The following is a 13,284-nucleotide window of genomic DNA, read 5'->3' on the forward strand; positions in this document are numbered from 1 at the left end:
TCGAGTTGCTTTAGGGTTGCACCACCAGAAATTAAAAAAAGTTACCTTGCTTTCTACAGCCCTGGAAGCAGTTTGGAAACACAGTGGAAGCCAATATAGATATACGGACGGGTGTCAAATACCACTGTGGGAGTAGTTTATAGGCATTTTTGGGGGAAAACATTTTCTAGGAGCATTTCTATGATGCAAGCCAAGTCGTATTCCAGTTGGCGTTGTCTGGGGCTCCTCCAAGGTCCGTTTTCCACTATATTATGCCCCGTACACACGTGCAGATCGTCGGCCGAACGATCGGCCGTCTTTTGTCCCCGGGCTGTCGTGTCTGTTGAAAAGTGCAAAAGACTGCACAAGAATTTTGTCCGCCGACTACAGCCGACTGCAGAAGTGATGTCATGTGATGGTTAACTTTCCCTGTGTTTTTTCTTTTCTGAGCATGCCTAGTCTTGCAAATCTGCTGTCTGTCGGTCGAATTCTGTATTGACTGGCGAACAATCGGCCGCTCTGTTGTCGGCATACAAAAATTTTAATGCTTGCACGACAGATTCTTTTTGGCCGAAAGTGCACTGTCGGCTGTCGGAAGCATCATACTAACAAGACGAAAATCGGCCGATCGGTCGTCGGCCGAATCTTTTCGGCCGACAATCTGCACGTGTGTACGAGGCATTACTTAGGGAAGTGTACCATAGCTCTTTGAATCAATTAAATGGGCCGGATATGACAAACATGACTGTCTTTTCCACAGAAGCCGGTCTAATGACGTATGTCAAAGGGACATGCTGTTGTCCTTATTGAATAGATATAATAAATGATTTAACTAAATTAACTGAGACTAAATAAGAGAAGTTCAGTTACCATAGTCTACTTACCCTTTACAGTTTGAGTAATTATTTGATCATGTTGATCTACAGAAGCGATTTGTGTAATTATTACTACCTTGGTAGCAGTATCCAGTAAAGCTAACCATATACAGGTATGTACAGATTATTCTTGTTTACCCAACATCCCTTCCCTGCCAGGCTGAGTGAGAGAAATCCATAAATTCCTCCATATGTGCTAAACAGTGTATAGAAAAACCCTTGCTGCTGACTATTGTATTCAAAGGCTGCTGCATATCCGATATCTAATTGGATGCAGGCACTGTTCTGGCGAAAATTTGGCCAACCATACAGGGTTCGAATCCCAAATAAGTTTCGAACTATTAATGGGCAGGAGGAATGTACCAAGTTGATTGATCGATCCAGCCTGCCAGGTTCAACCAGCCTGACGTATTTGCTTGTGATTATCGCAGGCGGCTATAGCCGCTAGCGATAATCCCTGTCTTCTCTGCCAGTAGAAAACAATTGCTTGGCAAGTGGGATTCCTCTGTCAACACTGTCTGTGTTGATGGGGGAATTGTGCCAATTTCTTTCCTGCAACCCATGATAAAAATTTGCACTGTTTATGGCCTGCCTTATTCGATTGAAAGATTGACTTGTTGAGCAGAGAGGTGCCAACAGGGTCATCCACAGCTCAAATTTAGGCCAATTCATCAGGAATGCATGGCCACCTGTCTCAACAATGTCAACATTCTTTAAATTAATTAGCTGTTTCATTTTGTATTTGCATTTCTTTGGTTGTAGATTGGTAACAATGTGTAATGTAATTATAAAAGGCAATGCTTGTACATGAACATAATACAGAATCCACAAATGTTTGACTGGCTAATGAATGTAGACTTGGAATCTCTCTTTTGGCTATTGATTGGGATTCAAGCATGCATGACTGCAGTTACTAGAAACAGGCAAGCCTTTGTTTTCACTTGCGGATTCAAGTCCTGAATGCAATATGACTGGAAGCAGCTGATTTAAGTAAAAGTTCAAAGCAAGGTCATCAACACATGATGGGGTTGATTTACTAAAATTGGAGCACTCAGAACCTGGTGCAGCTGTGCATGGTAGCCAATCCACTTCTAACGTCCGCTTGTTCAGTTAGTGTTACTAAACCCACAACAGTAAATTCAGCTGTATATAATTATTATACAGGTTTTTTTTATAGCGCCAACAGTTTACGCAGAATTTCACAATATAAAAAGACCATACAGTTACAATACATTCAAATACAAGAGGATTAAGAGGGCCCTGCCCAGAATAGCTTACAATCTAAAAGGGTGGGACAGGTGGTACAAAAGGTTGTAACTGTGGGGAATGAGCTGATGGAAGAGGTAAAAGATTAGTTGGAGAAGTGATAGGCTTTCCTGAAGAGATGAGTTTTCAGGGTTCGCCTGAAGGCAGCTAGAGTAGAAGATAGCCAGACAGATTGAGGTAGAGCATTCCAGAGGATGGGAGAGGCTCTGGAGAAATCCTGGAGACGAGCATGGGAAGAGGAGACAAGGGAGCTTGAGAGTAGGAGGTCTTGAGAGGAGCAGAGGAGATGGTTTGGGTGATCTTTTGGAGACAAGATTGGTGATGTAGCTCGAGGCAGATTTGTGAATGGCTTTGTATGTTGTGGTAAGTATTTTGAATTTAATTTGCTGGGCGATCAAGAGCCAGTGAAGGGATTGGCAGATAGGGGTGGCAGACACTGAGTGGTTGGTAAGGTAGATGAGTCTAGCAGCAGCATTCATGATGGACTGAAGAGGGGATGGCCTATGGAGAGGTAGGCTTATGAGAAGGGAGTTGCAATAGTGGAGGTGAGAGCTAACAAGGGAGTGAATACGTAGCTTGGTGGGACATTTGTTAAAGGGCGAATTTTAGAGATGCTACGGAGGTGAAGTCTACACGCTTTTGACAATGCTTGGATTTGAGGCTGAAAGGACAGGTCAGAGTCTAGGATTACACCTACTGTATATGCAGTAAAGCATCCTTGTTATACTCACTGTATAAGGCTGTTTAATCCTGTCTTCTCTGATCCTTCCCTTTTTCCCACTGTCCCCAATTTATCTGCTGATAGAACAGAGCCTTGGAGTCACTTTGCCCATGCTCAGTTGTATGTGTATTGCTAGAGAGGTTTTTTTTTCTTGGAAGGGGACATGTGATCGGCACAGGGCCAATAAGCACTGTCCAGATAGAGGATCAGGGGTTCTGCGGCCTCATAGGACAGTCAGAGCAGAATGAGAACTCCTACAAGCTTTAACCAGACAGTGATAGAAGTCAGAAGACTGCTTTAGTTACTGCTGATGAGAAAAGGTATTTAGCAGTTTATATTTACTGAAATAATTGCATTTTCATGTTCTTTGTACTGTGGGAGACCGGATATACTGACTGCAGGGTCCTGGGTTTAGTAACACTTTAAACCTTGATAATAAAACCTGGAAGCTGATTGGTTTCTGTGCGGAGCTGCACCAGATTTTGCATTCTATAGTTTTTTATTAAATCAACCTCTTTGTGTCTACAGTGACCAGCATGGGCTATCTCCAAGTAAATAGTCTTGAGTGCTTTGTCCTGGCAAGCACATATGAATTTTGATGTGTGAAGGTGGCCTTAGATGGACCCAAGTTCAGCAGGGACCAGCTGAATATCAGTCCATGTGTGGCCGATGCAGTTGAATAGATTGACTTCAGTTTAACCGCCCTGTCAGATAAGACACTGGATCAGCGGCTGCACCCAATAGCTACAGTTCTGATCTGTTTTCTGACTGCAGGTGAGTCTCCTTCCCGTGAGTATACATTAACACAGCGGGGTGGATTCCTCCATTCACCTCGATTGCGTGGATGGGGGAATTGGTTCCGCGTTTTTTTTTTTCTAAACGAAAAAAACAAAACCATGTATGGCTAACTTAATGCCTTCAAGTGTGCCCTCTAAAACGGATGAACTCACAAGCAACTGAAATACTTAATTGTCAACCAAAAACATAGGCTGGTTGGGGCAGGCAGTATTCAGACTGAATCTGATGTCAGGAATGAGTCAGGGCATATGGGTTTTAGGTTAACCCAAATCAAAAGTTTAATTCATAGGACAAACAGGAACCGAAGGACAGCCCGGGGAAGTAAATAAAACTTCATCAGTGAACTCAGCAAGTGGTTTCTTTTGACCCTTGTGAGCTGCAGCATTTAGCCTGTAAACCCTAAATCCTGGTACACATGGGCCATTTTAGCAGAAACCCCCCGACATTCGGCCCATGTGTACATCAGCCTGGCTGGCTCGCCATTTGTCGTCGGATGCCGGTTTTCCAGCATCTTTATTCGACAGAAGCCAGCTGGCTGATATACACATGGGACGAATGTCGGGCGGTTTCTATTAAATTGGCCAATATTTGGCCCATGTGTACCAGACTTCACGGTGTACAGGCTAAATGCTGCAGCTCACAAGGCTCAAAGCGAACCATTAGTTTAGTCACTGATAAAGAATGAAAAAAACTGACTCATCTATGGGCTGCCAAGTAGAAGTAGTATTTGACAGCTTGTTAACTTCACAGATATACTGAAGTGTTAGATGATGCCCATATGCACAACTGCCACAATCTCTTTTAATTTTTCCTCCTTCATTACAAGCCTGGAAACATTTAAAAAAAAAAACAACTATAACAGGTTAAGTTGTGGGCCTTCAAGTATAGCCTACATGAATGATTAAAGGACAACTTCACAGCTCAACAACTTTTAGCCAGGACTCTAGCCAGGACTTTTTTTTTTTTTTTTTTTGAGTACCAGGTAGAAGGTAGGTATAGGTGAAGGGATAAAGGAGAGCTCTAGTGATGTTTTTCTCATCAAGGTCATATTAGGCATATCAAACTGTAAAACCATGCAGCTATTTCCTTTGAGCCCGATGAAGTTTCTTTTTCTGCAAACTTTTGTTCCTGCTGAATTGGCTGAATTTCGATCCGTCTATGGCCGGCTTTAGGAAGATAATAAACCACATTCTTTTAAAATTGCTTTGTTCACACAGCATTCACTCAAGGCCATTGAGGGGGAAGGAGCAGACCCTGCAGCTGAAAAAAAAAAGAAAATATTCTACCCACCTGGAAAAAAAAGAAAAATAAGGTAGTTTATCACATCTGAGGTAAAAGAAATGCTGGGCAAATCTCATAAAAATGTATCCTTTTAAATGCGCTTTCTCTTTCCTTCATTGACGGACACAGCTTCTGATCTCCATAACCGTTGGGTTATACTGCCCCCTACAGGAGTAGGACACTAGGCAGAAATTAAGTCTGGCTACGCCCATGGGCAGTGCCAGGGGGTATACTCCCTCTCTCTGCTATAGGCACTCAGTTTTGTGACAAACAGTGTCAGAAGAATTACAACTCCACAGAGCGGTGGTTGCTGGGTCCGTCAATGAACATCAGAGAAATGGATTTTACTGTAGGTAAGTCAGGACCTAGTTCCTTGCTAGAATCTTTGGTCCTGGCTAATTTTTTCTTTTTAGATAGAAATTTTTTCTCCTGTTTTTTTTTCCTGTAAGATCTACAATCAACTGCCGGACTGGGCGACGGGCTGGATAATCTAGATCCAGTGGTCACCCCAGTCTGGCCAGCGAGCGTGCGCAGACCTCAGCTCCACACTAGGTCGGCTGTGACATAGCCTCACTGGACGGGGGCTGGCTTGCGAGTTAAATGCCTCGCGAGGCCGCATTTGACCGGGTCTTTCCCGAGTTGCAGCATTCCTCCCGGCCGACAACCCCCCCATTTCGATGAAGAGGGATTCTGTCTGGAATGCTGCCCGCCTGGTTCCTGGTATGGTGAGTAGCTGTCCCCCCTCTCCACATGGAGGGTTTTGGGGTGCACTTGGGCCCCTTCTTGGGACGGTCAGACCCCCTGGTTCCCCTCCTTCCCATCAGGCACCCCACTTTTTCATCTGTTCCCCATCCTACCCCCCTCCACATATGTTGGGGCTGTTTGGGTGGTCTGGTCCACTTCCTGGATTGGGGGCAGGGTGTTATGCTGGCGATGGGGACAGGGGGTATGCGCTGCCGGCAACTGGATGATCGACTGTGCGGGGGGGGGTTTGTATCTAGAGGGGGCTCCTGCCAAGGTCCCCCGTCCTGCCTGGGTTCCCTCCTGGGTCCCTGTGAGTAGCTTCGGCTGGGCAAGTCCTTCTTCCCCTTGTATTGGACAGCGGTCACTACGGATACCAGCCTGTCTGGCTGGGGAGGGGTCCTCGGTAAGAATTCTGCTCAGGGGATCTGGGCACTGGAGGAGTCCAGACTACCGATCAATGTCTTGGAACTCTGAGCGCTCAGACTGTGTCTGGACCATTGGACGAATCGTCTTAAGGGTTGTCCAGTGCACATTTAATCAGACAATGCCACGGCCATGGCTTATGTCAATCACCAAGGGGGCACAAGAAGTCTCCTGGTGGCTCTGGAGGTAGCCAGCATTCTAAGGTGGGCAGAACGATTCGTTCCAGCCCTCTCCGCCTTACACATTCCCAGGATGGAAAACTGGCAGGCCCTCCTCCGCCCCCAGGTATTGAAGGTATCATGTCAACAATATAATTTCTTTAAACATCCTTGTCCTTGAGCGAGCATATTGAATTGCATCCTATAGAATTAACACATAATTGTATATGATGGCAATAATATTTTGGACCTGCTCACTTCATATGTGCTATCGCAATATGTCACTGGGTTAGTAATATTACTCCAATCGTATAAGATATTTGGACTTGTGTTTGCTGCCACTGATTGTAATCATAGGATTATTTCACTTATTTGTATACTGACTATGGACTTCCTAGTCATTATACAAATAAGTGAAATAATCCTATGATTACAATCAGTCACAGCAAACACAAGTCCAAATATCTTAAAAGAAAGGAGTAATCTTACTAATCCGGTGACATAAGGCTGTACTAATGATGGGCACTGATAAGGCTGTGCTGCACTGATGGCCACTGATAAGCTGCACTAATGGGGCTGCACTGATATTCTGCACTTATATGCTGCATTGATGGGCACTGATATGCTACATTGGCGCTAATAGGCTGCACTGATGGGCACTGATATGCTGCACTGATGGGCGCTAATAGGCTGCACTGTTGGGCACTAATATGCTCTGATGGCCACTGATGAGGTGGGAATGGTGGGTACTGGTAAACTGCACTGATGGGCATGAATGAGGCTGCACTGATGTGCTGCACTAATGGGCACTGATGAGGCTGCGCTATTAGGCATGAGGCGGCACTGATAAGCTTTCCTGATGGGGCTGCTCTGATATGATGCCCTGATGGCCACTGATGAGGCTGCACTGATGGCCACTAATGAGGCAGCACTGATAAGCTGCACTGATGGGGTTACACTGATAAGGCAGCAATTATAGGGCTGCAATGATATGATGCACTGATAGGCTGCACTGGTGGCCACTGATTGGGCTGTACTGATGGCCACTTATGAGGCTGCACTGATAGGCAGTAATGAGGCTGCACTGATGAGGCTGAACTTATGAGAACTAATGAGGCTGCAACGATGGGCACTGATAGACTGTGGTTGTGGTCTGTGGTTTACAGATGACGGGGCGGGTCAAAAACAGGAAGGAGTGTGGCCTTTACAGGAAGGGGTGGTCATATTTAAATTAGGGGTGCCCAAGTTTAGTCAGGCCTAGGGCAGCACAAAACCTAAATACACCACTGTGTATACCTCTATATCTTATGAAGGTAAGTTCTTGTTTGCAAGCCCTCCTAAAAAAAAAAAAAAAGCTATCCTAATATTCTCAGACAGAAGATATGCCCTGAACCCAGAAGACTGAAAACATCTATCCTTTTTTGATGAAAGACTGTGTTTTGGGGGCTAAAGTCAAAATATAGAGTATCTTGGATCAGTGGTGGATAGCTTTGTAAAATTGGAGAACCTTAATTGCAGCTCCTAACATGTCCACTAAACCACCATTTCCAGTTTTGCTTCATTCCCTCAATTCCTATTGCTATATTTACCAGGAGTGGTGAGTGATCAGACACTCCTCTAATCAAATATTCAACAGAGACAACCCTAGAAATAATTTTATCATTTCCCAGCGCCAGATCTATTCTTGACAGACATCCCCTTCCTGGGATGGCCCAGGAATAAGCCCTGGTCTGGGGATTAAGCATTCTCCACAAATCTCTCCATCCAAATTCCTCCCCTAACTCACGAAACATAAGTGGTTTTTGAGTTCTTTTTAGGGGGGGTCCATGCCTGTCCACCAGCGGGTCCCACAGAAGATTAAAGTCTCCCAGGCATAGCACTAATGCCTCTGGGTATAAACTAGCCTCTTTAATTACACTTAATGTAGCAGGTGGTGGATTATATATACCTAAAATGACAAATGGTATATCATACACTTGAGCTCGTACAAATACATATTGCCCTTCAGGGTCTACCTTTTTTGAAAGCACTTCCATGGTACCGACCTATGGACAAGCAATGAAACCCCCCTTGCATATGTTGAATAGCTCGAGTGTATTGACCATTGGATCCAGGGTTTGCACAATTGGTTTGTTGTATCTGGGATCATATGTGTCTCTTGCAGGCATATAATTTGTGCTTTAGTTTGTAATATATTTGTAATTACCTGGGATCTCTTCTGGGGGGTCCCTGGACCCCTAACATTCCATGATAGGAACCCACATTTTGTAGTCATCTTAGAGGCTTTTTTCTATATATAGCTGTAGGTTCACTTCTCAAAAGGGATCCCATATATCTAACCGTCTATCTATGACATTTATCATGATAATACCCCATAGCAATGTACTCCTTATATTTTATACCAATAAAATTATTGAGGTCAGTTGGGCACACCAGGACACAGCGATCTTCAAAAGTAACAAGAAAAAATATGAAAAAGAAAAAAAGAGAAAAAGAAAAAAAAAATCACAAACAAAATTACCAAAAAAAAATTATTTTTTTTTAAAAAGAAAAATCATCATGCACATATAGCAAAATTTTGACCAATAGGTCTTACTCCAAAAAAAAAAAAAAACAATGGGACATTGCCCGAGCATACAAACATTTGCATGCAAGGACAATATAGCTGCGGCCTCCACTCAAGCTCCCACCTTACTCTCAGAAAAATTTCATGTTTTCCTCTAAGAAATAAAAAAGGAATTTTGCTAAGCCATCAAAAAAAAAAAAAAAAAAAATGGCTCAAAGAATTACCAGTGGTGGGAGGAGGGAGGGAGGGGAAGAGGAACCCCCAAAAAAACAAACAAAAAAAAAAAAACGCACACAAAAAAAAACGCACAAAACAAAAAAAAAAAAAAAACGCACAAAAAACCCCCCAAAAAACCCCCCATAGTTCCTTAACTCCCAGTCCCTCCACTCCCCCGCCTCGTCATTCCATCATCCACATGCTTCTTTTTTTTTTATTTTTTCTTGTATCCTTCACCAGGAAAAAAAAAAAGTTTTCATTACAAGGAAAAACAAAGGAAAATAGTAAGATTCTTCTTTCCGTTCACTTTATAGTTCCTTTCAAACAAAGCCATTCTAGTACACTCTCCGGAGTATTGAAGAAATATATTTTCCCATCTTCCTCCACCCTCATCCTCGCAGCATGCCATGGAGTAGCTAATGTGTCGTTCTCTTAATTTTTTTTTAACTTCAAAAAAGGTAGCTCTCAATTTTTGTAGATCTATTGAAAAATCAGGGAAAAAAAACACTTGTGCGTTTTCATATTGAATGGTGCCCTTTTGTCTTGCTTTCCGTAGTATAAGATCCCAATCTTTACATTTCAAAAATTGTGCAAGTAAAGGTCTTGCAGGGGCTCCAGGGGCTGGTTGTTTTGCAGGAATTCTATGGGCTCTTTCTACTGCAAATGCTGTGGAGAAAGTAGTATCAGGAAATAGGGTTTTAATCCATGTCTCCACAAATTCTCCAGGATTCTTCCCCTCAACCCTCTCCGGTAAACCCACAAATCTGATATTATTGCGTCTTAATCGGTTTTCGAAGTCATCAACTTTTTGATTAAGGTATGTTACTTGCTTTTCAGCTGCTAATATACGATTTGGCACTGGAGTGTAATTATCCTCTAATGAGGATATCCTTTTTTCAGCCTCTGCCATCCGCTCTCTCACAGCCTGCAGATCATGGTGTATTAAACCAATATCCATTCTAATTTCCTCCATTTTACCAGTCAACATAGTATTACTTGCAGTTATAGCAGCCATAAATTGAGAATGTACCTGTTCAAGTGAGAGTTTTGCTGGTTTCTCCGCCGGCATGTTGCTTTGTGTATTGCTGCTGCTTCTTCCACTCCGTGTGTTTGGTGGGCTCCGACCTACTTTCTGCTTCTCGGTCCGCACAAACTACTTCAAACGTTCTGTTGCCATAGCGGGACGTTCCTTACTTGCCTCCTTACTCATATTGCCCGGTATGTATCGCAAGCTGCCACAATGCTCGCATGGAGGTCCGGATCAAGGTGCACCGCATGGAGCTCGAGTGGAGGCCTGCAGAGCTTCGATCACATGCAGCCAGCCATCTTGCTGGCTAGCCACGCCCCCCAATAATTCATTTTACTTGACAAAATATCTGTTTTGCTAGGTATAGAGATTTTGCCTAATTTTTTTGTGGATTTGACCTTCTAACAGAGGAAAGGAATGTTACTTGGTAAATATTTTTAATGACTTGCCATAGCTTTTGACTGTCTTCTGTTGGGAACAGATTAAGTGTCTTCCATTGCTAGGAAGGGATTATCAAAATGTTTCTTTCTTTCACAAAGTTGAATTGTTCGTCTTGTGGGCAGAATTTTGACTAGCTAACCTATGGCTATTTTCATTCCAGGTTCCATGATTGTGTTGTCTGATAACAATTGGCCCATCAACATGTGGGGGTCTTATAAAATCTTAATAAAATGGAGTGTGCCCACAACAGACCTGTTAATGTGTAGTTTATATTTCCAGGACCTGGCATATGGCTGATAGAGGAATATATTCAATGTTTTTCAATCTGAGCATGCAAGGTGGATGGGGAATCTTCTCCGCTGTGCCAATGTATTTTGACTGTGGGACTCCTCTGCTGTCAGAATGCATTGATCAGCAGCTAATTAGCTGCAAGCTGCTGATCGACAAAAGTTTTTTAACAGTTCCATTCCTTCCCAGTCGATCTGGAATGGCCATACATGGATCAAGATTCAACTGGCTGAATTTTGATCCATCTTTACTTAGTATATATTTTGTCCAATTCTTCTGATCTTGGGAGTTCTCCCGCCCCCCCCTGCCCCCCCCCCCCCAAAAAAAAGGAAAACCATGCCATTTGAACACAAGCCATGGTTTCTTACTTTTAGACTGCAAGAACCAGCTTGGTTACTCCCTGTCAAGGAGTATCTTCTTTACGAAGATCTGAGCTATCTGATGATAACAAGAACTAACATAGTAGCTTGAATATTGTGGCAGCTGAGACTGGAATCTTCATTCGTCTTTCCAGCATTATTTTGTTAACCTATTGAATGGCAAGAAAACAATTCTAAGAACACCATCTATTTTTGTATTTGGTGTATGCCCACTTATTGTACCTTATCTTTGAAGAAGCAGCATTCTCACCCAAAGGCAGGAAGTGTATTTGAGCTAAAGAACACCTCCCCCTGTCCCCATCTCCATAACTTGGGGGGGGGGGCTGTTTTGTAGTTCACAGAAAACTCAAAGTAATTAACATTGTTTGAGATTTGAGTACTGTTTGGTTAGCTTACTACAGGAAGGTGTGAGCTCACTGTATTTCTGAAATATTTTTTTTTTTTGCACTAACAAAAAACTTTGTATGGTATATTTAACTGACCAAAGGGGAGCGGCTCATTATTATGGTTTACTTACTTTTTAAGAACTTGAAAAGACTAAACAAAGTGGGATAAACTGTATCTGTGCTATTGCAAGGAATGACATATGAAGAATTTTGAGCCTCTGGAATGTATCTACCGATGGCAGCTGACATTAAAAGCAGTCTACCCGATTGCCTTCTCATCAACTTACAAAGTCGTGGCCCTCCAGGTCATGTTCCTCTGCATTCCTCCCATAGTTGGGTCTCCACATTCCATCTGAATATAAAATTATTACCAGCCTTCTTACCAAATGAGAATACAGAACAAAGATACAAGCTCGATATGGTCAGGTTGGTCTCTTGCTACCATCAGGCACATTCTGAAAGTTGCATGGTGTCATCGGAGATCATTTGCAAGCAGGAAACAATTGTGTTATCTCCAAACACCACCACTACAGGGAGGGTGTTGGGGGCTGCTTCACTATTATACATATTTTTTAGTACTTATTGTATTTTAATTAAAATGATAGTACCAGTAGCATTGACATAAGGCATATGAAAAACAGAAAATTATTTGTTAGATACTTGGAAATGCAAATTATAGTAAGCCCCATAAACAGATTTAATTATGTAGTGGAAAGTGTTAAGGTATTACTCACCAGATATCCTTGGCGCAGGTGCTGAGCTAAAATGTATTTTTTTTTATTTTTTTTTTTTTATTACAGATTCTTACATAGCACTTCATTTTATGCAGTGCTTTGCATATATTATACACTGCTCAAACTTTTCAACACTTTGAAAACATATCAGATCTCAATGGGTAAAAATTTTGTGCTGGATGTTTATACTGATATGGACTGGGTAATGTGTTAGGAATGAAAAGATGCCACATTGTTTGATGGCAATAAAAATAATCTACCTACAGAGGGCTGAATTTTATTGTGGCAACTCAAAATGGTACTTAGTAGTTTATATGGCCCCACGTGCTTCTATGCATGCCTGACAACGTCGGGGCATGCGCCTAATGAAACAACAGATTCTGTCCTGGGGAATTTTTCCCCGGATCTGGACCAGGGCGTCATTGAGCTCCTGAACAGACTAAGGTGCAACCTGGTGACGCCGGATGGACCGAAACAATGTCCCAGAGGTGTGCTGTTGGATTTAGGTCACGCGACCGTGGGGGCCATTCAATGGTATCAATTTCTTCATCTTTCACATCTGTCACATGTGCTCAGTATGAACCTGCTCTCATCTGTGAAAAGCACAGGGCGGCAGTGGCTGACCTGCTAATTCTGGTGTTCAATGGCAAATGCCAATCGAGCTCCACGGTGCCAGACAATGAGCACAGGGCCCACTAGAGGACATCAGGCCCTCAGGCCACCCTCATGAAGTCTGTTTCTGATTGGTCAGAGACATTCACACCAGTGGCCTGCTGGAGGTCATTTTTAGGGGCTCCGACAGTGCTCATCCTGTTCCTCCTTGCACAGATACCAGTTCTGCTGATAGGGTAAAGACCTTCTATGACCCTGTCCAGCTCTCCTAGAGTAACTGCCTGCCTGCTGGAATCTTTTTCATGCTCTTGAGACTGTGCTGGGAGACACAGCCAACCTTCTGGCAATGGCACGTATTAATGTGCCATCCTGGAGGAGTTGAACTGCCT

Source organism: Pelophylax lessonae (assembly GCF_965119305.1).
Source record: "Pelophylax lessonae genome assembly, chromosome: 4".
Lineage (NCBI taxonomy): Eukaryota > Metazoa > Chordata > Amphibia > Anura > Ranidae > Pelophylax > Pelophylax lessonae.